Below are 27086 nucleotides of genomic sequence, written 5' to 3'. Positions count from 1 at the left end.
CATTGATTTTTTTATGACACCATACGCGATACAATAAAGGATGTACCCCGAGACTAAAATTTAATAACAGTTGTATACAGTATAAGATAATATTACTTTCAGATGATTAAGAGAGATCAAGTTTCCTATCATATCATTCAGATCTATCACGATTACCAAATGAGATCAATTGAACAAGATTATGATATTGGCACTAATTATTGTCCAGCACAATGTATCCAACATGACCACCGCGTCTGTGGACAAAAACATCGTCATGGAACCGGTCACTGAAGCATCCTTAAATCAGCAGAATACAATTATGAATTGGCCATCCGTTTTCTATAAAGAAGTTGTAAGTCTGTTCAGACACATGATTTTTCGGCTTGACACATCTTTTCAATTCAAAAAAGCGGCATCAGCCAGTACAACCTCTACATCCGCAGTAAATACAGGCTCCTGTGTTATCCTCTGCTAGGTTGGCTTTAGGGTTACGACATGTGCAATGGGCCTCAATACAAGGAAGACAGCAGAGGTCTTCATGACCCTGCTTCTTCCATTTCGCGAAGGGAATTTTATCTGCTTTATTCTTCTCTAAAGCGTACTCGCACAACTCTCTACTAATGGTGTCGCTGGTACAGGGCAAGTCGCACATGTATCTGGATTTATGTTGATCAATATGAAAAACTGGCCAAAGCGCTTCCACTTTTCTTTCACCACCTTGAGACTCTTGTTCGGCCGCTTTCATCTTGTCGTCCTGCTCTAGGCCTGGCTTTATCAACTCATGTCTCTCTGCAGAACATTTCCTTATTGTCTTTAAATTAAGCATCGTTGTATGGTTTGCACTTAAACTTGGAGCGAATATTTGCACTCTAGAACAGTCACCCGTCTCAGAAATGTTTGCAACAGTGTTAATCAGTGTGCATCAGTAAGAAGGAGTATCACTGCATCTAAAAATATGTGTCTTTTATAGTGTCACCTTACCATTGTCGGTGTTTAGTTCTATTTTGTAAATAAAACCATTTATACATCAAACTGACCAATAATAAACCTGTTCAAGGATTAGTTGATACGGCATACTGCACATATGTTGTACTAATGACACCCTATTGTTAAGCATCCGGCATGAGTAGATGCCATACGAGAAAGTGAGGTGAGTATGTGCCTAAAAGGAAATTGTGAAGCTAGTGCCAACGAAACAAATATATATAACGTATACTAACTGTAAACCTGCATTATTGTTATTAAAGCACATTTAGTAGCAGAAATAGAAATCTACACCCGACAATTGATAGCACGTAAAAGAAAGATATTTCCGAGATGTCAATAAAGTATGTATGTATGCATATATGTTGTTGGTGTTGTTGTGTTTAACGCGATTTTTCAGCACATGATCGGCTATACATGGCAGTCAGTATTAACGGTGGAGGAAGAACCCGGGAAAACCCCGGAAAGAACCACCGACCCACGAAAAGCTACCGGCAAGCTTTTTCACATACTGACATTGGCTGAATCCGAGACTCGAACCCATGCAGGCAGAGGTGAGCTGCCAGTGGTCCGTAATGAAGAGCGCTTTAAACCACTCGGCCACTCGGGGCCCCTTTATGTATGTATGTATGTAGGTATGTAGGTATGTAGGTATGTATGTGTGTGTTTGTGTGTGTATGTATGTATGTATGTATGTATGTATGTATGTATGTATGTATGTATGTATGAATGTATGTATGAATGTAAGTATGAATGTATTAATATATTTATGTATGTATAAGACCACATGACATTTCAACACAGCAATTTTTCAAAGTCAATGGAAACAAGTAGATTTTCCGATTCAAATAACACATATTTCGAAGGAAATATCTGGATGCATTCACTGATACACGCGGCTGATGTATCCCTTGATCAAAGAATGATTAAAGGTTGTAAAAATGTTAAATATTAAAAGAAATGCAAGACCGCTCAATCCCAGCCAATGATTTAAGAACACAAGCGTGTTTTCCTGCATAAAAATAACGTGGCGAGACATTCGCTTACTCCCAAAATGACCCCGTTCGGAACATGGGCATATGCCCGTTTCGGGAACTGTCCCGCCTTTGGCACACTTTATATCCCTCATTCAGCGCAATCATCAATAAAATGTACCAGACATGGCGCAGTAAAATAATTTGTCATGATATATTATCTAGAAACCACCGATAACAGAGTTCATGCAGATAATATATAAATATTGCATGGAGAGGGAGACTGATGTGATGTCTTGTGATTTGGATTTGTAACGTACCACTAACAATTTTGCAGTCATATAGCTACAATGCCTGCAATGTGGCAGTTTGCAGTGATGCCTAGCACTAGGGCATCATGCCGCAGACATACAGCATGATGTCCCACCCAGTCACATTATCCTGACACCAAGCCGACGAGTCTTAAAACTAACCTCTTGATGCAGAGCGCCAAGCGAGGCAGCTATTAGTACCATTTTTGAAAGTCTTTGGTTTGATTCGGTCGTGGATTCAACCCACGACCTCCCGCATCCGAGATGGAAAGTCTAACCACTAGGCCACCGGAGTGGTGAGGGAGATTGAAATAAGGTTGCGGTTGCCCGACTGTTTTGCACAAGTTTTACACATCTAAATGATATTGTCATGTTAACTGCATTGGACAGTAAGAACCCAAAGCCCAACCCCAAGAGACGGATACATAAATAAAGTGTATTTTTTTAAAAAAAGCCTAAAACGGTCACCTGACGAAATTGTATACCTGCATTTGTGTATATGCGTCTATGTGAATGTTTGAAAAATTGGAAGATTTATATTCGACTTCCGTCTTGCACGTTTCATTACTCACGTGACGATATCAGCAAGGGCTATAAACGAGTCTACAACTTAATCTTCATCAGGTACTTCCCACGTTTCAGTCTTGAGTTGATTTTGTTCCCAGGCATGCAGGTCATTTGCATATGATGAACATTTATATTGCCGTAATCAAGGATGAATCAATAACATACATTTGGACTCGGAATAGCTTTCCATTTGGGGCTGCAGGTGGCCTAATATTCCAAGGCGACCGCCCTTACCGATCACAGATATCACACCTCTGTCCTCATAGGGTTGAAACTCGTGCTCGAGGCATGTATTTGTAAGATTAAACATAGGTGGCAGAGAAGAGTTTGGTAATACGGCCCCTGGCAAATTTATCTTTTAGCGCTATGATGTCTCGTTTTGAAATATTATTGCTTTGTAATAAAGATATGGGTATATTTGTGAATTAGGTCTTTCAGGCATGTGTTGAGTATGAATTTGATGTGAGGTATGTATACTTTTCATTGTCACTTCACAGTATGTAGCCAGTGAAATGCCAATAATATGCAAGGTAGCAGAAGTAGCCCAATCAAAGCAGCAGACACGTGTGTTCAAGACAAATACAATATCTACAATCGTCGTTGATGAAAATTATTTTGAATTGCATCAGGAATTGAAGTAAACAATGCATTTCAAAACTTTTCGCTCAGGGAAAAGACTTGTGGTCACACTATGAGCACCGGTGCTTTCTAAATTGTCTTTGGACGCAAAAAATGCATGTATATTACGGGAAAGCAGGCATACGACACACTCATCTTACTGGAAAACTGATTTGTGCAAATAACAACGGCATAGAAATTTTATATGTATGTAAGTATGTATGTATTGTATTGTATTGTATGTATGTATGTATGTATGTATGTATGTATGTATGTATGTATGTATGTATGTATGTATGTATGTATGTATTTGCATGCATGCACGGATGTATGGATCAATGAGCCGATTCATGCATGTACGTATAGGTACGCACCTTCCTCGTTCGCTCAAGCTTTGCTTCATGTATGCCCACGTGCAAATATATGTATATCCATGTATCCTTGTACATTTTATGCATGCCATCACGTGAACACGTTCTTTAATTGATGTGCATGCATGTATGTATTTATGTATGTATGTATGGATGGATGGATGGAAGGATGTAGTTAGGTAAGTAGGTATATATGTAGATAGGAAAATAGATACGTAGATTCGTGCGTACGTATGTAGGCATGAACTAATTTATGAGCATGATCAAAATTAGCTCATTCCGAAAATATATCAAGTTATGCGGTTGATAAAGAAACTCAACGATTAAATGTTTTTATTTGTTTTTATTGCAAAAATTATGAACGAATTTGTACACACGGATTTTGCAGATAAGTCTTAAAAATGGGCCCATTTGTATCAATGATATATTCGGTTTCAGTCTGTTTGCATATTTTGACCAATGTGTATGGCATTAACTGCTATCAAAATTTTGAAAAGAAAATAATGTTCATATATAACGCTGCATAAAATAATGATGTATAGAAAGGCATTGCGGAAGATTTCTCAGTCAATTAAATATATTCATCTCATTGATTTTTTTATGACACCATACGCGATACAATAAAGGATGTACCCCGAGACTAAAATTTAATAACAGTTGTATACAGTATAAGATAATATTACTTTCAGATGATTAAGAGAGATCAAGTTTCCTATCATATCATTCAGATCTATCACGATTACCAAATGAGATCAATTGAACAAGATTATGATATTGGCACTAATTATTGTCCAGCACAATGTATCCAACATGACCACCGCGTCTGTGGACAAAAACATCGTCATGGAACCGGTCACTGAAGCATCCTTAAATCAGCAGAATACAATTATGAATTGGCCATCCGTTTTCTATAAAGAAGTTGTAAGTCTGTTCAGACACATGATTTTTCGGCTTGACACATCTTTTCAATTCAAAAAAGCGGCATCAGCCAGTACAACCTCTACATCCGCAGTAAATACAGGCTCCTGTGTTATCCTCTGCTAGGTTGGCTTTAGGGTTACGACATGTGCAATGGGCCTCAATACAAGGAAGACAGCAGAGGTCTTCATGACCCTGCTTCTCCCATTTCGCGAAGGGAATTTTATCTGCTTTATTCTTCTCTAAAGCGTACTCGCACAACTCTCTACTAATGGTGTCGCTGGTACAGGGCAAGTCGCACATGTATCTGGATTTATGTTGATCAATATGAAAAACTGGCCAAAGCGCTTCCACTTTTCTTTCACCACCTTGAGACTCTTGTTCGGCCGCTTTCATCTTGTCGTCCTGCTCTAGGCCTGGCTTTATCAACTCATGTCTCTCTGCAGAACATTTCCTTATTGTCTTTAAATTAAGCATCGTTGTATGGTTTGCACTTAAACTTGGAGCGAATATTTGCACTCTAGAACAGTCACCCGTCTCAGAAATGTTTGCAACAGTGTTAATCAGTGTGCATCAGTAAGAAGGAGTATCACTGCATCTAAAAATATGTGTCTTTTATAGTGTCACCTTACCATTGTCGGTGTTTAGTTCTATTTTGTAAATAAAACCATTTATACATCAAACTGACCAATAATAAACCTGTTCAAGGATTAGTTGATACGCCATACTGCACATATGTTGTACTAATGACACCCTATTGTTAAGCATCCGGCATGAGTAGATGCCATACGAGAAAGTGAGGTGAGTATGTGCCTAAAAGGTAATTGTGAAGCTAGTGCCAACGAAACAAATATATATAACGTATACTAACTGTAAACCTGCATTATTGTTATTAAAGCACATTTAGTAGCAGAAATAGAAATCTACACCCGACAATTGATAGCACGTAAAAGAAAGATATTTCCGACATGTCAATAAAGCATGTATGTATGCATATATGTTGTTGGTGTTGTTGTGTTTAACGCGATTTTTCAGCACATGATCGGCTATACATGGCAGTCAGTATTAACGGTGGAGGAAGAACCCGGGAAAACCCCGGAAAGAACCACCGACCCACGAAAAGCTACCGGCAAGCTTTTTCACATACTGACATTGGCTGAATCCGAGACTCGAACCCATGCAGGCAGAGGTGAGCTGCCAGTGGTCCGTAATGAAGAGCGCTTTAAACCACTCGGCCACTCGGGGCCCCTTTATGTATGTATGTATGTAGGTATGTAGGTATGTAGGTATGTATGTGTGTGTTTGTGTGTGTAAATATGTATGTATGTATGTATGTATGTATGTATGTATGTATGTATGTATGTATGAATGTAAGTATGAATGTATTAATATATTTATGTATGTGTAAGACCACATGACATTTCAACACAGCAATTTTTCAAAGTCAATGGAAACAAGTAGATTTTCCGATTCAAATAACACATATTTCGAAGGAAATATCTGGATGCATTCACTGATACACGCGGCTGATGTATCCCTTGATCAAAGAATGATTAAAGGTTGTAAAAATGTTAAATATTAAAAGAAATGCAAGACCGCTCAATCCCAGCCAATGATTTAAGAACACAAGCGTGTTTTCCTGCATAAAAATAACGTGGCGAGACATTCGCTTACTCCCAAAATGACCCCGTTCGGAACATGGGCATATGCCCGTTTCGGGAACTGTCCCGCCTTTGGCACACTTTATATCCCTCATTCAGCGCAATCATCAATAAAATGTACCAGACATGGCGCAGTAAAATAATTTGTCATGATATATTATCTAGAAACCACCGATAACAGAGTTCATGCAGATAATATATAAATATTGCATGGAGAGGGAGACTGATGTGATGTCTTGTGATTTGGATTTGTAACGTACCACTAACAATTTTACAGTCATATAGCTACAATGCCTGCAATGTGGCAGTTTGCAGTGATGCCTAGCACTAGGGCATCATGCCGCAGACATACAGCATGATGTCCCACCCAGTCACATTATCCTGACACCAAGCCGACGAGTCTTAAAACTAACCTCTTGATGCAGAGCGCCAAGCGAGGCAGCTATTAGTACCATTTTTGAAAGTCTTTGGTTTGATTCGGTCGTGGATTCAACCCACGACCTCCCGCATCCGAGATGGAAAGTCTAACCACTAGGCCACCGGAGTGGTGAGGGAGATTGAAATAAGGTTGCGGTTACCCGACTGTTTTGCACAAGTTTTACACATCTAAATGATATTGTCATGTTAACTGCATTGGACAGTAAGAACCCAAAGCCCAACCCCAAGAGACGGATACATAAATAAAGTGTATTTTTTTAAAAAAAGCCTAAAACGGTCACCTGACGAAATTGTGTACCTGCATTTGTGTATATGCGTCTATGTGAATGTTTGAAAAATTGGAAGATTTATATTCGACTTCCGTCTTGCACGTTTCATTACTCACGTGACGATATCAGCAAGGGCTATAAACGAGTCTACAACTTAATCTTCATCAGGTACTTCCCACGTTTCAGTCTTGAGTTGATTTTGTTCCCAGGCATGCAGGTCATTTGCATATGATGAACATTTATATTGCCGTAATCAAGGATGAATCAATAACATACATTTGGACTCGGAATAGCTTTCCATTTGGGGCTGCAGGTGGCCTAATATTCCAAGGCGACCGCCCTTACCGATCACAGATATCACACCTCTGTCCTCATAGGGTTGAAACTCGTGCTCGAGGCATGTATTTGTAAGATTAAACATAGGTGGCAGAGAAGAGTTTGGTAATACGGCCCCTGGCAAATTTATCTTTTAGCGCTATGATGTCTCGTTTTGAAATATTATTGCTTTGTAATAAAGATATGGGTATATTTGTGAATTAGGTCTTTCAGGCATGTGTTGAGTATGAATTTGATGTGAGGTATGTATACTTTTCATTGTCACTTCACAGTATGTAGCCAGTGAAATGCCAATAATATGCAAGGTAGCAGAAGTAGCCCAATCAAAGCAGCAGACACGTGTGTTCAAGACAAATACAATATCTACAATCGTCGTTGATGAAAATTATTTTGAATTGCATCAGGAATTGAAGTAAACAATGCATTTCAAAACTTTTCGCTCAGGGAAAAGACTTGTGGTCACACTATGAGCACCGGTGCTTTCTAAATTGTCTTTGGACGCAAAAAATGCATGTATATTACGGGAAAGCAGGCATACGACACACTCATCTTACTGGAAAACTGATTTGTGCAAATAACAACGGCATAGAAATTTTATATGTATGTAAGTATGTATGTATTGTATTGTATTCTATGTATGTATGTATGTATGTATGTATGTATGTATGTATGTATGTATGTATGTATTTGCATGCATGCACGGATGTATGGATCAATGAGCCGATTCATGCATGTACGTATAGGTACGCACCTTCCTCGTTCGCTCAAGCTTTGCTTCATGTATGCCCACGTGCAAATATATGTATATCCATGTATCCTTGTACATTTTATGCATGCCATCACGTGAACACGTTCTTTAATTGATGTGCATGCATGTATGTATTTATGTATGTATGTATGGATGGATGGATGGAAGGATGTAGTTAGGTAAGTAGGTATATATGTAGATAGGAAAATAGATACGTAGATTCGTGCGTACGTATGTAGGCATGAACTAATTTATGAGCATGATCAAAATTAGCTCATTCCGAAAATATATCAAGTTATGCGGTTGATAAAGAAACTCAACGATTAAATGTTTTTATTTGTTTTTATTGCAAAAATTATGAACGAATTTGTACACACGGATTTTGCAGATAAGTCTTAAAAATGGGCCCATTTGTATCAATGATATATTCGGTTTCAGTCTGTTTGCATATTTTGACAAATGTGTATGGCATTAACTGCTATCAAAATTTTGAAAAGAAAATAATGTTCATATATAACGCTGCATAAAATAATGATGTATAGAAAGGCATTGCGGAAGATTTCTCAGTCAATTAAATATATTCATCTCATTGATTTTTTTATGACACCATACGCGATACAATAAAGGATGTACCCCGAGACTAAAATTTAATAACAGTTGTATACAGTATAAGATAATATTACTTTCAGATGATTAAGAGAGATCAAGTTTCCTATCATATCATTCAGATCTATCACGATTACCAAATGAGATCAATTGAACAAGATTATGATATTGGCACTAATTATTGTCCAGCACAATGTATCCAACATGACCACCGCGTCTGTGGACAAAAACATCGTCATGGAACCGGTCACTGAAGCATCCTTAAATCAGCAGAATACAATTATGAATTGGCCATCCGTTTTCTATAAAGAAGTTGTAAGTCTGTTCAGACACATGATTTTTCGGCTTGACACATCTTTTCAATTCAAAAAAGCGGCATCAGCCAGTACAACCTCTACATCCGCAGTAAATACAGGCTCCTGTGTTATCCTCTGCTAGGTTGGCTTTAGGGTTACGACATGTGCAATGGGCCTCAATACAAGGAAGACAGCAGAGGTCTTCATGACCCTGCTTCTTCCATTTCGCGAAGGGAATTTTATCTGCTTTATTCTTCTCTAAAGCGTACTCGCACAACTCTCTACTAATGGTGTCGCTGGTACAGGGCAAGTCGCACATGTATCTGGATTTATGTTGATCAATATGAAAAACTGGCCAAAGCGCTTCCACTTTTCTTTCACCACCTTGAGACTCTTGTTCGGCCGCTTTCATCTTGTCGTCCTGCTCTAGGCCTGGCTTTATCAACTCATGTCTCTCTGCAGAACATTTCCTTATTGTCTTTAAATTAAGCATCGTTGTATGGTTTGCACTTAAACTTGGAGCGAATATTTGCACTCTAGAACAGTCACCCGTCTCAGAAATGTTTGCAACAGTGTTAATCAGTGTGCATCAGTAAGAAGGAGTATCACTGCATCTAAAAATATGTGTCTTTTATAGTGTCACCTTACCATTGTCGGTGTTTAGTTCTATTTTGTAAATAAAACCATTTATACATCAAACTGACCAATAATAAACCTGTTCAAGGATTAGTTGATACGCCATACTGCACATATGTTGTACTAATGACACCCTATTGTTAAGCATCCGGCATGAGTAGATGCCATACGAGAAAGTGAGGTGAGTATGTGCCTAAAAGGAAATTGTGAAGCTAGTGCCAACGAAACAAATATATATAACGTATACTAACTGTAAACCTGCATTATTGTTATTAAAGCACATTTAGTAGCAGAAATAGAAATCTACACCCGACAATAGATAGCACGTAAAAGAAAGATATTTCCGAGATGTCAATAAAGTATGTATGTATGCATATATGTTGTTGGTGTTGTTGTGTTTAACGCGATTTTTCAGCACATGATCGGCTATACATGGCAGTCAGTATTAACGGAGGAGGAAGAACCCGGGAAAACCCCGGAAAGAACCACCGACCCACGAAAAGCTACCGGCAAGCTTTTTCACATACTGACATTGGCTGAATTCGAGACTCGAACCCATGCAGGCAGAGGTGAGCTGCCAGTGGTCCGTAATGAAGAGCGCTTTAAACCACTCGGCCACTCGGGGCCCCTTTATGTATGTATGTATGTAGGTATGTAGGTATGTAGGTATGTATGTGTGTGTTTGTGTGTGTAAATATGTATGTATGTATGTATGTATGTATGTATGTATGTATGTATGTATGTATGAATGTATGTATGAATGTAAGTATGAATGTATTAATATATTTATGTATGTATAAGACCACATGACATTTCAACACAGCAATTTTTCAAAGTCAATGGAAACAAGTAGATTTTCCGATTCAAATAACACATATTTCGAAGGAAATATCTGGATGCATTCACTGATACACGCGGCTGATGTATCCCTTGATCAAAGAATGATTTAAGGTTGTAAAAATGTTAAATATTAAAAGAAATGCAAGACCGCTCAATCCCAGCCAATGATTTAAGAACACAAGCGTGTTTTCCTGCATAAAAATAACGTGGCGAGACATTCGCTTACTCCCAAAATGACCCCGTTCGGAACATGGGCATATGCCCGTTTCGGGAACTGTCCCGCCTTTGGCACACTTTATATGCCTCATTCAGCGCAATCATCAATAAAATGTACCAGACATGGCGCAGTAAAATAATTTGTCATGATATATTATCTAGAAACCACCGATAACAGAGTTCATGCAGATAATATATAAATATTGCATGGAGAGGGAGACTGATGTAATGTCTTGTGATTTGGATTTGTAACGTACCACTAACAATTTTACAGTCATATAGCTACAATGCCTGCAATGTGGCAGTTTGCAGTGATGCCTAGCACTAGGGCATCATGCCGCAGACATACAGCATGATGTCCCACCCAGTCACATTATCCTGACACCAAGCCGACGAGTCTTAAAACTAACCTCTTGATGCAGAGCGCCAAGCGAGGCAGCTATTAGTACCATTTTTGAAAGTCTTTGGTTTGATTCGGTCGTGGATTCAACCCACGACCTCCCGCATCCGAGATGGAAAGTCTAACCACTAGGCCACCGGAGTGGTGAGGGAGATTGAAATAAGGTTGCGGTTGCCCGACTGTTTTGCACAAGTTTTACACATCTAAATGATATTGTCATGTTAACTGCATTGGACAGTAAGAACCCAAAGCCCAACCCCAAGAGACGGATACATAAATAAAGTGTATTTTTTTAAAAAAAGCCTAAAACGGTCACCTGACGAAATTGTATACCTGCATTTGTGTATATGCGTCTATGTGAATGTTTGAAAAATTGGAAGATTTATATTCGACTTCCGTCTTGCACGTTTCATTACTCACGTGACGATATCAGCAAGGGCTATAAACGAGTCTACAACTTAATCTTCATCAGGTACTTCCCACGTTTCAGTCTTGAGTTGATTTTGTTCCCAGGCATGCAGGTCATTTGCATATGATGAACATTTATATTGCCGTAATCAAGGATGAATCAATAACATACATTTGGACTCGGAATAGCTTTCCATTTGGGGCTGCAGGTGGCCTAATATTCCAAGGCGACCGCCCTTACCGATCACAGATATCACACCTCTGTCCTCATAGGGTTGAAACTCGTGCTCGAGGCATGTATTTGTAAGATTAAACATAGGTGGCAGAGAAGAGTTTGGTAATACGGCCCCTGGCAAATTTATCTTTTAGCGCTATGATGTCTCGTTTTGAAATATTATTGCTTTGTAATAAAGATATGGGTATATTTGTGAATTAGGTCTTTCAGGCATGTGTTGAGTATGAATTTGATGTGAGGTATGTATACTTTTCATTGTCACTTCACAGTATGTAGCCAGTGAAATGCCAATAATATGCAAGGTAGCAGAAGTAGCCCAATCAAAGCAGCAGACACGTGTGTTCAAGACAAATACAATATCTACAATCGTCGTTGATGAAAATTATTTTGAATTGCATCAGGAATTGCAGTAAACAATGCATTTCAAAACTTTTCGCTCAGGGAAAAGACTTGTGGTCACACTATGAGCACCGGTGCTTTCTAAATGGTCTTTGGACGCAAAAAATGCATGTATATTACGGGAAAGCAGGCATACGACACACTCATCTTACTGGAAAACTGATTTATGCAAATAACAACGGCATAGAAATTTTATATGTATGTAAGTATGTATGTATGTATTGTATTGTATTGTATTGTATTGTATGTATGTATGTATGTATGTATGTATTTGCATGCATGCACGGATGTATGGATCAATGAGCCGATTCATGTATGTACGTAGAGGTACGCACCTTCCTCGTTCGCTCAAGCTTTGCTTCATGTATGCCCACGTGCAAATATATGTATATCCATGTATCCTTGTACATGTTATGCATGCCATCACGTGAACACGTTCTTTAATTGATGTGCATGCATGTATGTATGTATGTATGTATGTATGGATGGATGGATGGATGGAAGGATGTAGTTAGGTAAGTAGGTATATATGTAGATAGGAAAATAGATACGTAGATTCGTGCGTACGTATGTAGGCATGAACTAATTTATGAGCATGATCAAAATTTGCTGATTCCGAAAATATATCAAGTTATGCGGTTGATAAAGAAACTCAACGATTAAATGTTTTTATTTGTTTTTATTGCAAAAATTATGAACGAATTTGTACACACGGATTTTGCAGATAAGTCTTAAAAATGGGCCCATTTGTATCAATGATATATTCGGTTTCAGTCTGTTTGCATATTTTGACAAATGTGTATGGCATTAACTGCTATCAAAATTTTGAAAAGAAAATAATGTTCATATATAACGCTGCATAAAATAATGATGTATAGAAAGGCATTGCGGAAGATTTCTCAGTCAATTAAATATATTCATCTCATTGATTTTTTTATGACACCATACGCGATACAATAAAGGATGTACCCCGAGAGTAAAATTTAATAACAGTTGTATACAGCATAAGATAATATTACTTTCAGATGATTAAGAGAGATCAAGTTTCCTATCATATCATTCAGATCTATCACGATTACCAAATGAGATCAATTGAACAAGATTATGATATTGGCACTAATTATTGTCCAGCACAATGTATCCAACATGACCACCGCGTCTGTGGACAAAAACATCGTCATGGAACCGGTCACTGAAGCATCCTTAAATCAGCAGAATACAATTATGAATTGGCCATCCGTTTTCTATAAAGAAGTTGTAAGTCTGTTCAGACACATGATTTTTCGGCTTGACACATCTTTTCAATTCAAAAAAGCGGCATCAGCCAGTACAACCTCTACATCCGCAGTAAATACAGGCTCCTGTGTTATCCTCTGCTAGGTTGGCTTTAGGGTTACGACATGTGCAATGGGCCTCAATACAAGGAAGACAGCAGAGGTCTTCATGACCCTGCTTCTTCCATTTCGCGAAGGGAATTTTATCCGCTTTATTCTTCTCTAAAGCGTACTCGCACAACTCTCTACTAATGGTGTCGCTGGTACAGGGCAAGTCGCACATGTATCTGGATTTATGTTGATCAATATGAAAAACTGGCCAAAGCGCTTCCACTTTTCTTTCACCACCTTGAGACTCTTGTTCGGCCGCTTTCATCTTGTCGTCCTGCTCTAGGCCTGGCTTTATCAACTCATGTCTCTCTGCAGAACATTTCCTTATTGTCTTTAAATTAAGCATCGTTGTATGGTTTGCACTTAAACTTGGAGCGAATATTTGCACTCTAGAACAGTCACCCGTCTCAGAAATGTTTGCAACAGTGTTAATCAGTGTGCATCAGTAAGAAGGAGTATCACTGCATCTAAAAATATGTGTCTTTTATAGTGTCACCTTACCATTGTCGGTGTTTAGTTCTATTTTGTAAATAAAACCATTTATACATCAAACTGACCAATAATAAACCTGTTCAAGGATTAGTTGATACGCCATACTGCACATATGTTGTACTAATGACACCCTATTGTTAAGCATCCGGCATGAGTAGATGCCATACGAGAAAGTGAGGTGAGTATGTGCCTAAAAGGTAATTGTGAAGCTAGTGCCAACGAAACAAATATATATAACGTATACTAACTGTAAACCTGCATTATTGTTATTAAAGCACATTTAGTAGCAGAAATAGAAATCTACACCCGACAATTGATAGCACGTAAAAGAAAGATATTTCCGACATGTCAATAAAGCATGTATGTATGCATATATGTTGTTGGTGTTGTTGTGTTTAACGCGATTTTTCAGCACATGATCGGCTATACATGGCAGTCAGTATTAACGGTGGAGGAAGAACCCGGGAAAACCCCGGAAAGAACCACCGACCCACGAAAAGCTACCGGCAAGCTTTTTCACATACTGACATTGGCTGAATCCGAGACTCGAACCCATGCAGGCAGAGGTGAGCTGCCAGTGGTCCGTAATGAAGAGCGCTTTAAACCACTCGGCCACTCGGGGCCCCTTTATGTATGTATGTATGTAGGTATGTAGGTATGTAGGTATGTATGTGTGTGTTTGTGTGTGTATGTATGTATGTATGTATGTATGTATGTATGTATGTATGTATGAATGTATGTATGAATGTAAGTATGAATGTATTAATATATTTATGTATGTATAAGACCACATGACATTTCAACACAGCAATTTTTCAAAGTCAATGGAAACAAGTAGATTTTCCGATTCAAATAACACATATTTCGAAGGAAATATCTGGATGCATTCACTGATACACGCGGCTGATGTATCCCTTGATCAAAGAATGATTAAAGGTTGTAAAAATGTTAAATATTAAAAGAAATGCAAGACCGCTCAATCCCAGCCAATGATTTAAGAACACAAGCGTGTTTTCCTGCATAAAAATAACGTGGCGAGACATTCGCTTACTCCCAAAATGACCCCGTTCGGAACATGGGCATATGCCCGTTTCGGGAACTGTCCCGCCTTTGGCACACTTTATATTCCTCATTCAGCGCAATCATCAATAAAATGTACCAGACATGGCGCAGTAAAATAATTTGTCATGATATATTATCTAGAAACCACCGATAACAGAGTTCATGCAGATAATATATAAATATTGCATGGAGAGGGAGACTGATGTGATGTCTTGTGATTTGGATTTGTAACGTACCACTAACAATTTTACAGTCATATAGCTACAATGCCTGCAATGTGGCAGTTTGCAGTGATGCCTAGCACTAGGGCATCATGCCGCAGACATACAGCATGATGTCCCACCCAGTCACATTATCCTGACACCAAGCCGACGAGTCTTAAAACTAACCTCTTGATGCAGAGCGCCAAGCGAGGCAGCTATTAGTACCATTTTTGAAAGTCTTTGGTTTGATTCGGTCGTGGATTCAACCCACGACCTCCCGCATCCGAGATGGAAAGTCTAACCACTAGGCCACCGGAGTGGTGAGGGAGATTGAAATAAGGTTGCGGTTGCCCGACTGTTTTGCACAAGTTTTACACATCTAAATGATATTGTCATGTTAACTGCATTGGACAGTAAGAACCCAAAGCCCAACCCCAAGAGACGGATACATAAATAAAGTGTATTTTTTTAAAAAAAGCCTAAAACGGTCACCTGACGAAATTGTATACCTGCATTTGTGTATATGCGTCTATGTGAATGTTTGAAAAATTGGAAGATTTATATTCGACTTCCGTCTTGCACGTTTCATTACTCACGTGACGATATCAGCAAGGGCTATAAACGAGTCTACAACTTAATCTTCATCAGGTACTTCCCACGTTTCAGTCTTGAGTTGATTTTGTTCCCAGGCATGCAGGTCATTTGCATATGATGAACATTTATATTGCCGTAATCAAGGATGAATCAATAACATACATTTGGACTCGGAATAGCTTTCCATTTGGGGCTGCAGGTGGCCTAATATTCCAAGGCGACCGCCCTTACCGATCACAGATATCACACCTCTGTCCTCATAGGGTTGAAACTCGTGCTCGAGGCATGTATTTGTAAGATTAAACATAGGTGGCAGAGAAGAGTTTGGTAATACGGCCCCTGGCAAATTTATCTTTTAGCGCTATGATGTCTCGTTTTGAAATATTATTGCTTTGTAATAAAGATATGGGTATATTTGTGAATTAGGTCTTTCAGGCATGTGTTGAGTATGAATTTGATGTGAGGTATGTATACTTTTCATTGTCACTTCACAGTATGTAGCCAGTGAAATGCCAATAATATGCAAGGTAGCAGAAGTAGCCCAATCAAAGCAGCAGACACGTGTGTTCAAGACAAATACAATATCTACAATCGTCGTTGATGAAAATTATTTTGAATTGCATCAGGAATTGAAGTAAACAATGCATTTCAAAACTTTTCGCTCAGGGAAAAGACTTGTGGTCACACTATGAGCACCGGTGCTTTCTAAATTGTCTTTGGACGCAAAAAATGCATGTATATTACGGGAAAGCAGGCATACGACACACTCATCTTACTGGAAAACTGATTTGTGCAAATAACAACGGCATAGAAATTTTATATGTATGTAAGTATGTATGTATTGTATTGTATTGTATGTATGTATGTATGTATGTATGTATGTATGTATGTATGTATGTATGTATGTATGTATGTATGTATTTGCATGCATGCACGGATGTATGGATCAATGAGCCGATTCATGCATGTACGTATAGGTACGCACCTTATTCGTTCGCTCAAGCTTTGCTTCATGTATGCCCACGTGCAAATATATGTATATCCATGTATCCTTGTACATTTTATGCATGCCATCACGTGAACACGTTCTTTAATTGATGTGCATGCATGTATGTATTTATGTATGTATGTATGGATGGATGGATGGAAGGATGTAGTTAGGTAAGTAGGTATATATGTAGATAGGAAAATAGATACGTAGATTCGTGCGTACGTATGTAGGCATGAACTAATTTATGAGCATGATCAAAATTAGCTCATTCCGAAAATATATCAAGTTATGCGGTTGATAAAGAAACTCAACGATTAAATGTTTTTATTTGTTTTTATTGCAAAAATTATGAACGAATTTGTACACACGGATTTTGCAGATAAGTCTTAAAAATGGGCCCATTTGTATCAATGATATATTCGGTTTCAGTCTGTTTGCATATTTTGACCAATGTGTATGGCATTAACTGCTATCAAAATTTTGAAAAGAAAATAATGTTCATATATAACGCTGCATAAAATAATGATGTATAGAAAGGCATTGCGGAAGATTTCTCAGTCAATTAAATATATTCATCTCATTGATTTTTTTATGACACCATACGCGATACAATAAAGGATGTACCCCGAGACTAAAATTTAATAACAGTTGTATACAGTATAAGATAATATTACTTTCAGATGATTAAGAGAGATCAAGTTTCCTATCATATCATTCAGATCTATCACGATTACCAAATGAGATCAATTGAACAAGATTATGATATTGGCACTAATTATTGTCCAGCACAATGTATCCAACATGACCACCGCGTCTGTGGACAAAAACATCGTCATGGAACCGGTCACTGAAGCATCCTTAAATCAGCAGAATACAATTATGAATTGGCCATCCGTTTTCTATAAAGAAGTTGTAAGTCTGTTCAGACACATGATTTTTCGGCTTGACACATCTTTTCAATTCAAAAAAGCGGCATCAGCCAGTACAACCTCTACATCCGCAGTAAATACAGGCTCCTGTGTTATCCTCTGCTAGGTTGGCTTTAGGGTTACGACATGTGCAATGGGCCTCAATACAAGGAAGACAGCAGAGGTCTTCATGACCCTGCTTCTCCCATTTCGCGAAGGGAATTTTATCTGCTTTATTCTTCTCTAAAGCGTACTCGCACAACTCTCTACTAATGGTGTCGCTGGTACAGGGCAAGTCGCACATGTATCTGGATTTATGTTGATCAATATGAAAAACTGGCCAAAGCGCTTCCACTTTTCTTTCACCACCTTGAGACTCTTGTTCGGCCGCTTTCATCTTGTCGTCCTGCTCTAGGCCTGGCTTTATCAACTCATGTCTCTCTGCAGAACATTTCCTTATTGTCTTTAAATTAAGCATCGTTGTATGGTTTGCACTTAAACTTGGAGCGAATATTTGCACTCTAGAACAGTCACCCGTCTCAGAAATGTTTGCAACAGTGTTAATCAGTGTGCATCAGTAAGAAGGAGTATCACTGCATCTAAAAATATGTGTCTTTTATAGTGTCACCTTACCATTGTCGGTGTTTAGTTCTATTTTGTAAATAAAACCATTTATACATCAAACTGACCAATAATAAACCTGTTCAAGGATTAGTTGATACGCCATACTGCACATATGTTGTACTAATGACACCCTATTGTTAAGCATCCGGCATGAGTAGATGCCATACGAGAAAGTGAGGTGAGTATGTGCCTAAAAGGTAATTGTGAAGCTAGTGCCAACGAAACAAATATATATAACGTATACTAACTGTAAACCTGCATTATTGTTATTAAAGCACATTTAGTAGCAGAAATAGAAATCTACACCCGACAATTGATAGCACGTAAAAGAAAGATATTTCCGACATGTCAATAAAGCATGTATGTATGCATATATGTTGTTGGTGTTGTTGTGTTTAACGCGATTTTTCAGCACATGATCGGCTATACATGGCAGTCAGTATTAACGGTGGAGGAAGAACCCGGGAAAACCCCGGAAAGAACCACCGACCCACGAAAAGCTACCGGCAAGCTTTTTCACATACTGACATTGGCTGAATCCGAGACTCGAACCCATGCAGGCAGAGGTGAGCTGCCAGTGGTCCGTAATGAAGAGCGCTTTAAACCACTCGGCCACTCGGGGCCCCTTTATGTATGTATGTATGTAGGTATGTAGGTATGTAGGTATGTATGTGTGTGTTTGTGTGTGTATGTATGTATGTATGTATGTATGTATGTATGTATGTATGTATGAATGTATGTATGAATGTAAGTATGAATGTATTAATATATTTATGTATGTATAAGACCACATGACATTTCAACACAGCAATTTTTCAAAGTCAATGGAAACAAGTAGATTTTCCGATTCAAATAACACATATTTCGAAGGAAATATCTGGATGCATTCACTGATACACGCGGCTGATGTATCCCTTGATCAAAGAATGATTAAAGGTTGTAAAAATGTTAAATATTAAAAGAAATGCAAGACCGCTCAATCCCAGCCAATGATTTAAGAACACAAGCGTGTTTTCCTGCATAAAAATAACGTGGCGAGACATTCGCTTACTCCCAAAATGACCCCGTTCGGAACATGGGCATATGCCCGTTTCGGGAACTGTCCCGCCTTTGGCACACTTTATATTCCTCATTCAGCGCAATCATCAATAAAATGTACCAGACATGGCGCAGTAAAATAATTTGTCATGATATATTATCTAGAAACCACCGATAACAGAGTTCATGCAGATAATATATAAATATTGCATGGAGAGGGAGACTGATGTGATGTCTTGTGATTTGGATTTGTAACGTACCACTAACAATTTTACAGTCATATAGCTACAATGCCTGCAATGTGGCAGTTTGCAGTGATGCCTAGCACTAGGGCATCATGCCGCAGACATACAGCATGATGTCCCACCCAGTCACATTATCCTGACACCAAGCCGACGAGTCTTAAAACTAACCTCTTGATGCAGAGCGCCAAGCGAGGCAGCTATTAGTACCATTTTTGAAAGTCTTTGGTTTGATTCGGTCGTGGATTCAACCCACGACCTCCCGCATCCGAGATGGAAAGTCTAACCACTAGGCCACCGGAGTGGTGAGGGAGATTGAAATAAGGTTGCGGTTGCCCGACTGTTTTGCACAAGTTTTACACATCTAAATGATATTGTCATGTTAACTGCATTGGACAGTAAGAACCCAAAGCCCAACCCCAAGAGACGGATACATAAATAAAGTGTATTTTTTTAAAAAAAGCCTAAAACGGTCACCTGACGAAATTGTATACCTGCATTTGTGTATATGCGTCTATGTGAATGTTTGAAAAATTGGAAGATTTATATTCGACTTCCGTCTTGCACGTTTCATTACTCACGTGACGATATCAGCAAGGGCTATAAACGAGTCTACAACTTAATCTTCATCAGGTACTTCCCACGTTTCAGTCTTGAGTTGATTTTGTTCCCAGGCATGCAGGTCATTTGCATATGATGAACATTTATATTGCCGTAATCAAGGATGAATCAATAACATACATTTGGACTCGGAATAGCTTTCCATTTGGGGCTGCAGGTGGCCTAATATTCCAAGGCGACCGCCCTTACCGATCACAGATATCACACCTCTGTCCTCATAGGGTTGAAACTCGTGCTCGAGGCATGTATTTGTAAGATTAAACATAGGTGGCAGAGAAGAGTTTGGTAATACGGCCCCTGGCAAATTTATCTTTTAGCGCTATGATGTCTCGTTTTGAAATATTATTGCTTTGTAATAAAGATATGGGTATATTTGTGAATTAGGTCTTTCAGGCATGTGTTGAGTATGAATTTGATGTGAGGTATGTATACTTTTCATTGTCACTTCACAGTATGTAGCCAGTGAAATGCCAATAATATGCAAGGTAGCAGAAGTAGCCCAATCAAAGCAGCAGACACGTGTGTTCAAGACAAATACAATATCTACAATCGTCGTTGATGAAAATTATTTTGAATTGCATCAGGAATTGAAGTAAACAATGCATTTCAAAACTTTTCGCTCAGGGAAAAGACTTGTGGTCACACTATGAGCACCGGTGCTTTCTAAATTGTCTTTGGACGCAAAAAATGCATGTATATTACGGGAAAGCAGGCATACGACACACTCATCTTACTGGAAAACTGATTTGTGCAAATAACAACGGCATAGAAATTTTATATGTATGTAAGTATGTATGTATTGTATTGTATTGTATGTATGTATGTATGTATGTATGTATGTATGTATGTATGTATGTATGTATGTATGTATGTATGTATTTGCATGCATGCACGGATGTATGGATCAATGAGCCGATTCATGCATGTACGTATAGGTACGCACCTTATTCGTTCGCTCAAGCTTTGCTTCATGTATGCCCACGTGCAAATATATGTATATCCATGTATCCTTGTACATTTTATGCATGCCATCACGTGAACACGTTCTTTAATTGATGTGCATGCATGTATGTATTTATGTATGTATGTATGGATGGATGGATGGAAGGATGTAGTTAGGTAAGTAGGTATATATGTAGATAGGAAAATAGATACGTAGATTCGTGCGTACGTATGTAGGCATGAACTAATTTATGAGCATGATCAAAATTAGCTCATTCCGAAAATATATCAAGTTATGCGGTTGATAAAGAAACTCAACGATTAAATGTTTTTATTTGTTTTTATTGCAAAAATTATGAACGAATTTGTACACACGGATTTTGCAGATAAGTCTTAAAAATGGGCCCATTTGTATCAATGATATATTCGGTTTCAGTCTGTTTGCATATTTTGACCAATGTGTATGGCATTAACTGCTATCAAAATTTTGAAAAGAAAATAATGTTCATATATAACGCTGCATAAAATAATGATGTATAGAAAGGCATTGCGGAAGATTTCTCAGTCAATTAAATATATTCATCTCATTGATTTTTTTATGACACCATACGCGATACAATAAAGGATGTACCCCGAGACTAAAATTTAATAACAGTTGTATACAGTATAAGATAATATTACTTTCAGATGATTAAGAGAGATCAAGTTTCCTATCATATCATTCAGATCTATCACGATTACCAAATGAGATCAATTGAACAAGATTATGATATTGGCACTAATTATTGTCCAGCACAATGTATCCAACATGACCACCGCGTCTGTGGACAAAAACATCGTCATGGAACCGGTCACTGAAGCATCCTTAAATCAGCAGAATACAATTATGAATTGGCCATCCGTTTTCTATAAAGAAGTTGTAAGTCTGTTCAGACACATGATTTTTCGGCTTGACACATCTTTTCAATTCAAAAAAGCGGCATCAGCCAGTACAACCTCTACATCCGCAGTAAATACAGGCTCCTGTGTTATCCTCTGCTAGGTTGGCTTTAGGGTTACGACATGTGCAATGGGCCTCAATACAAGGAAGACAGCAGAGGTCTTCATGACCCTGCTTCTCCCATTTCGCGAAGGGAATTTTATCTGCTTTATTCTTCTCTAAAGCGTACTCGCACAACTCTCTACTAATGGTGTCGCTGGTACAGGGCAAGTCGCACATGTATCTGGATTTATGTTGATCAATATGAAAAACTGGCCAAAGCGCTTCCACTTTTCTTTCACCACCTTGAGACTCTTGTTCGGCCGCTTTCATCTTGTCGTCCTGCTCTAGGCCTGGCTTTATCAACTCATGTCTCTCTGCAGAACATTTCCTTATTGTCTTTAAATTAAGCATCGTTGTATGGTTTGCACTTAAACTTGGAGCGAATATTTGCACTCTAGAACAGTCACCCGTCTCAGAAATGTTTGCAACAGTGTTAATCAGTGTGCATCAGTAAGAAGGAGTATCACTGCATCTAAAAATATGTGTCTTTTATAGTGTCACCTTACCATTGTCGGTGTTTAGTTCTATTTTGTAAATAAAACCATTTATACATCAAACTGACCAATAATAAACCTGTTCAAGGATTAGTTGATACGCCATACTGCACATATGTTGTACTAATGACACCCTATTGTTAAGCATCCGGCATGAGTAGATGCCATACGAGAAAGTGAGGTGAGTATGTGCCTAAAAGGTAATTGTGAAGCTAGTGCCAACGAAACAAATATATATAACGTATACTAACTGTAAACCTGCATTATTGTTATTAAAGCACATTTAGTAGCAGAAATAGAAATCTACACCCGACAATTGATAGCACGTAAAAGAAAGATATTTCCGACATGTCAATAAAGCATGTATGTATGCATATATGTTGTTGGTGTTGTTGTGTTTAACGCGATTTTTCAGCACATGATCGGCTATACATGGCAGTCAGTATTAACGGTGGAGGAAGAACCCGGGAAAACCCCGGAAAGAACCACCGACCCACGAAAAGCTACCGGCAAGCTTTTTCACATACTGACATTGGCTGAATCCGAGACTCGAACCCATGCAGGCAGAGGTGAGCTGCCAGTGGTCCGTAATGAAGAGCGCTTTAAACCACTCGGCCACTCGGGGCCCCTTTATGTATGTATGTATGTAGGTATGTAGGTATGTAGGTATGTATGTGTGTGTTTGTGTGTGTAAATATGTATGTATGTATGTATGTATGTATGTATGTATGTATGTATGTATGTATGTATGTATGTATGAATGTAAGTATGAATGTATTAATATATTTATGTATGTATAAGACCACATGACATTTCAACACAGCAATTTTTCAAAGTCAATGGAAACAAGTAGATTTTCCGATTCAAATAACACATATTTCGAAGGAAATATCTGGATGCATTCACTGATACACGCGGCTGATGTATCCCTTGATCAAAGAATGATTAAAGGTTGTAAAAATGTTAAATATTAAAAGAAATGCAAGACCGCTCAATCCCAGCCAATGATTTAAGAACACAAGCGTGTTTTCCTGCATAAAAATAACGTGGCGAGACATTCGCTTACTCCCAAAATGACCCCGTTCGGAACATGGGCATATGCCCGTTTCGGGAACTGTCCCGCCTTTGGCACACTTTATATCCCTCATTCAGCGCAATCATCAATAAAATGTACCAGACATGGCGCAGTAAAATAATTTGTCATGATATATTATCTAGAAACCACCGATAACAGAGTTCATGCAGATAATATATAAATATTGCATGGAGAGGGAGACTGATGTGATGTCTTGTGATTTGGATTTGTAACGTACCACTAACAATTTTACAGTCATATAGCTACAATGCCTGCAATGTGGCAGTTTGCAGTGATGCCTAGCACTAGGGCATCATGCCGCAGACATACAGCATGATGTCCCACCCAGTCACATTATCCTGACACCAAGCCGACGAGTCTTAAAACTAACCTCTTGATGCAGAGCGCCAAGCGAGGCAGCTATTAGTACCATTTTTGAAAGTCTTTGGTTTGATTCGGTCGTGGATTCAACCCACGACCTCCCGCATCCGAGATGGAAAGTCTAACCACTAGGCCACCGGAGTGGTGAGGGAGATTGAAATAAGGTTGCGGTTGCCCGACTGTTTTGCACAAGTTTTACACATCTAAATGATATTGTCATGTTAACTGCATTGGACAGTAAGAACCCAAAGCCCAACCCCAAGAGACGGATACATAAATAAAGTGTATTTTTTTAAAAAAAGCCTAAAACGGTCACCTGACGAAATTGTGTACCTGCATTTGTGTATATGCGTCTATGTGAATGTTTGAAAAATTGGAAGATTTATATTCGACTTCCGTCTTGCACGTTTCATTACTCACGTGACGATATCAGCAAGGGCTATAAACGAGTCTACAACTTAATCTTCATCAGGTACTTCCCACGTTTCAGTCTTGAGTTGATTTTGTTCCCAGGCATGCAGGTCATTTGCATATGATGAACATTTATATTGCCGTAATCAAGGATGAATCAATAACATACATTTGGACTCGGAATAGCTTTCCATTTGGGGCTGCAGGTGGCCTAATATTCCAAGGCGACCGCCCTTACCGATCACAGATATCACACCTCTGTCCTCATAGGGTTGAAACTCGTGCTCGAGGCATGTATTTGTAAGATTAAACATAGGTGGCAGAGAAGAGTTTGGTAATACGGCCCCTGGCAAATTTATCTTTTAGCGCTATGATGTCTCGTTTTGAAATATTATTGCTTTGTAATAAAGATATGGGTATATTTGTGAATTAGGTCTTTCAGGCATGTGTTGAGTATGAATTTGATGTGAGGTATGTATACTTTTCATTGTCACTTCACAGTATGTAGCCAGTGAAATGCCAATAATATGCAAGGTAGCAGAAGTAGCCCAATCAAAGCAGCAGACACGTGTGTTCAAGACAAATACAATATCTACAATCGTCGTTGATGAAAATTATTTTGAATTGCATCAGGAATTGAAGTAAACAATGCATTTCAAAACTTTTCGCTCAGGGAAAAGACTTGTGGTCACACTATGAGCACCGGTGCTTTCTAAATTGTCTTTGGACGCAAAAAATGCATGTATATTACGGGAAAGCAGGCATACGACACACTCATCTTACTGGAAAACTGATTTGTGCAAATAACAACGGCATAGAAATTTTATATGTATGTAAGTATGTATGTATTGTATTGTATTGTATGTATGTATGTATGTATGTATGTATGTATGTATGTATGTATGTATGTATTTGCATGCATGCACGGATGTATGGATCAATGAGCCGATTCATGCATGTACGTATAGGTACGCACCTTCCTCGTTCGCTCAAGCTTTGCTTCATGTATGCCCACGTGCAAATATATGTATATCCATGTATCCTTGTACATTTTATGCATGCCATCACGTGAACACGTTCTTTAATTGATGTGCATGCATGTATGTATTTATGTATGTATGTATGGATGGATGGATGGAAGGATGTAGTTAGGTAAGTAGGTATATATGTAGATAGGAAAATAGATACGTAGATTCGTGCGTACGTATGTAGGCATGAACTAATTTATGAGCATGATCAAAATTAGCTCATTCCGAAAATATATCAAGTTATGCGGTTGATAAAGAAACTCAACGATTAAATGTTTTTATTTGTTTTTATTGCAAAAATTATGAACGAATTTGTACACACGGATTTTGCAGATAAGTCTTAAAAATGGGCCCATTTGTATCAATGATATATTCGGTTTCAGTCTGTTTGCATATTTTGACCAATGTGTATGGCATTAACTGCTATCAAAATTTTGAAAAGAAAATAATGTTCATATATAACGCTGCATAAAATAATGATGTATAGAAAGGCATTGCGGAAGATTTCTCAGTCAATTAAATATATTCATCTCATTGATTTTTTTATGACACCATACGCGATACAATAAAGGATGTACCCCGAGAGTAAAATTTAATAACAGTTGTATACAGTATAAGATAATATTACTTTCAGATGATTAAGAGAGATCAAGTTTCCTATCATATCATTCAGATCTATCACGATTACCAAATGAGATCAATTGAACAAGATTATGATATTGGCACTAATTATTGTCCAGCACAATGTATCCAACATGACCACCGCGTCTGTGGACAAAAACATCGTCATGGAACCGGTCACTGAAGCATCCTTAAATCAGCAGAATACAATTATGAATTGGCCATCCGTTTTCTATAAAGAAGTTGTAAGTCTGTTCAGACACATGATTTTTCGGCTTGACACATCTTTTCAATTCAAAAAAGCGGCATCAGCCAGTACAACCTCTACATCCGCAGTAAATACAGGCTCCTGTGTTATCCTCTGCTAGGTTGGCTTTAGGGTTACGACATGTGCAATGGGCCTCAATACAAGGAAGACAGCAGAGGTCTTCATGACCCTGCTTCTTCCATTTCGCGAAGGGAATTTTATCTGCTTTATTCTTCTCTAAAGCGTACTCGCACAACTCTCTACTAATGGTGTCGCTGGTACAGGGCAAGTCGCACATGTATCTGGATTTATGTTGATCAATATGAAAAACTGGCCAAAGCGCTTCCACTTTTCTTTCACCACCTTGAGACTCTTGTTCGGCCGCTTTCATCTTGTCGTCCTGCTCTAGGCCTGGCTTTATCAACTCATGTCTCTCTGCAGAACATTTCCTTATTGTCTTTAAATTAAGCAT

General features: G+C 38.4%; 7 pseudogenes; all 7 read right to left on the bottom strand.

The window, feature by feature from the left end:
• Positions 1–397: 397 nt before the first annotated feature.
• LOC149783227 (protein BUD31 homolog pseudogene) lies at positions 398–808 on the bottom strand (annotated as a pseudogene).
• A 3983-nt stretch (positions 809–4791) lies between these two features.
• Positions 4792–5202, bottom strand: LOC149783226 (protein BUD31 homolog pseudogene; annotated as a pseudogene).
• A 3959-nt stretch (positions 5203–9161) lies between these two features.
• On the bottom strand, positions 9162–9572 carry LOC149783225 (protein BUD31 homolog pseudogene; annotated as a pseudogene).
• A 3961-nt stretch (positions 9573–13533) lies between these two features.
• LOC149783224 (protein BUD31 homolog pseudogene) lies at positions 13534–13944 on the bottom strand (annotated as a pseudogene).
• A 3971-nt stretch (positions 13945–17915) lies between these two features.
• On the bottom strand, positions 17916–18326 carry LOC149783223 (protein BUD31 homolog pseudogene; annotated as a pseudogene).
• Positions 18327–22297: 3971 nt separating this feature from the next.
• On the bottom strand, positions 22298–22708 carry LOC149783222 (protein BUD31 homolog pseudogene; annotated as a pseudogene).
• Positions 22709–26675: 3967 nt separating this feature from the next.
• Positions 26676–27086, bottom strand: LOC149783221 (protein BUD31 homolog pseudogene; annotated as a pseudogene).

The sequence above is a fragment of the Sinohyriopsis cumingii genome, chromosome 14 (genome assembly GCF_028554795.1).
Source record: "Sinohyriopsis cumingii isolate HCF-2022 chromosome 14, ASM2855479v2, whole genome shotgun sequence".
Lineage (NCBI taxonomy): Eukaryota > Metazoa > Mollusca > Bivalvia > Unionida > Unionidae > Sinohyriopsis > Sinohyriopsis cumingii.
Note: the sequence above shows the minus strand (reverse complement) of the source record. Positions and strands in the feature narration are given on the sequence as shown.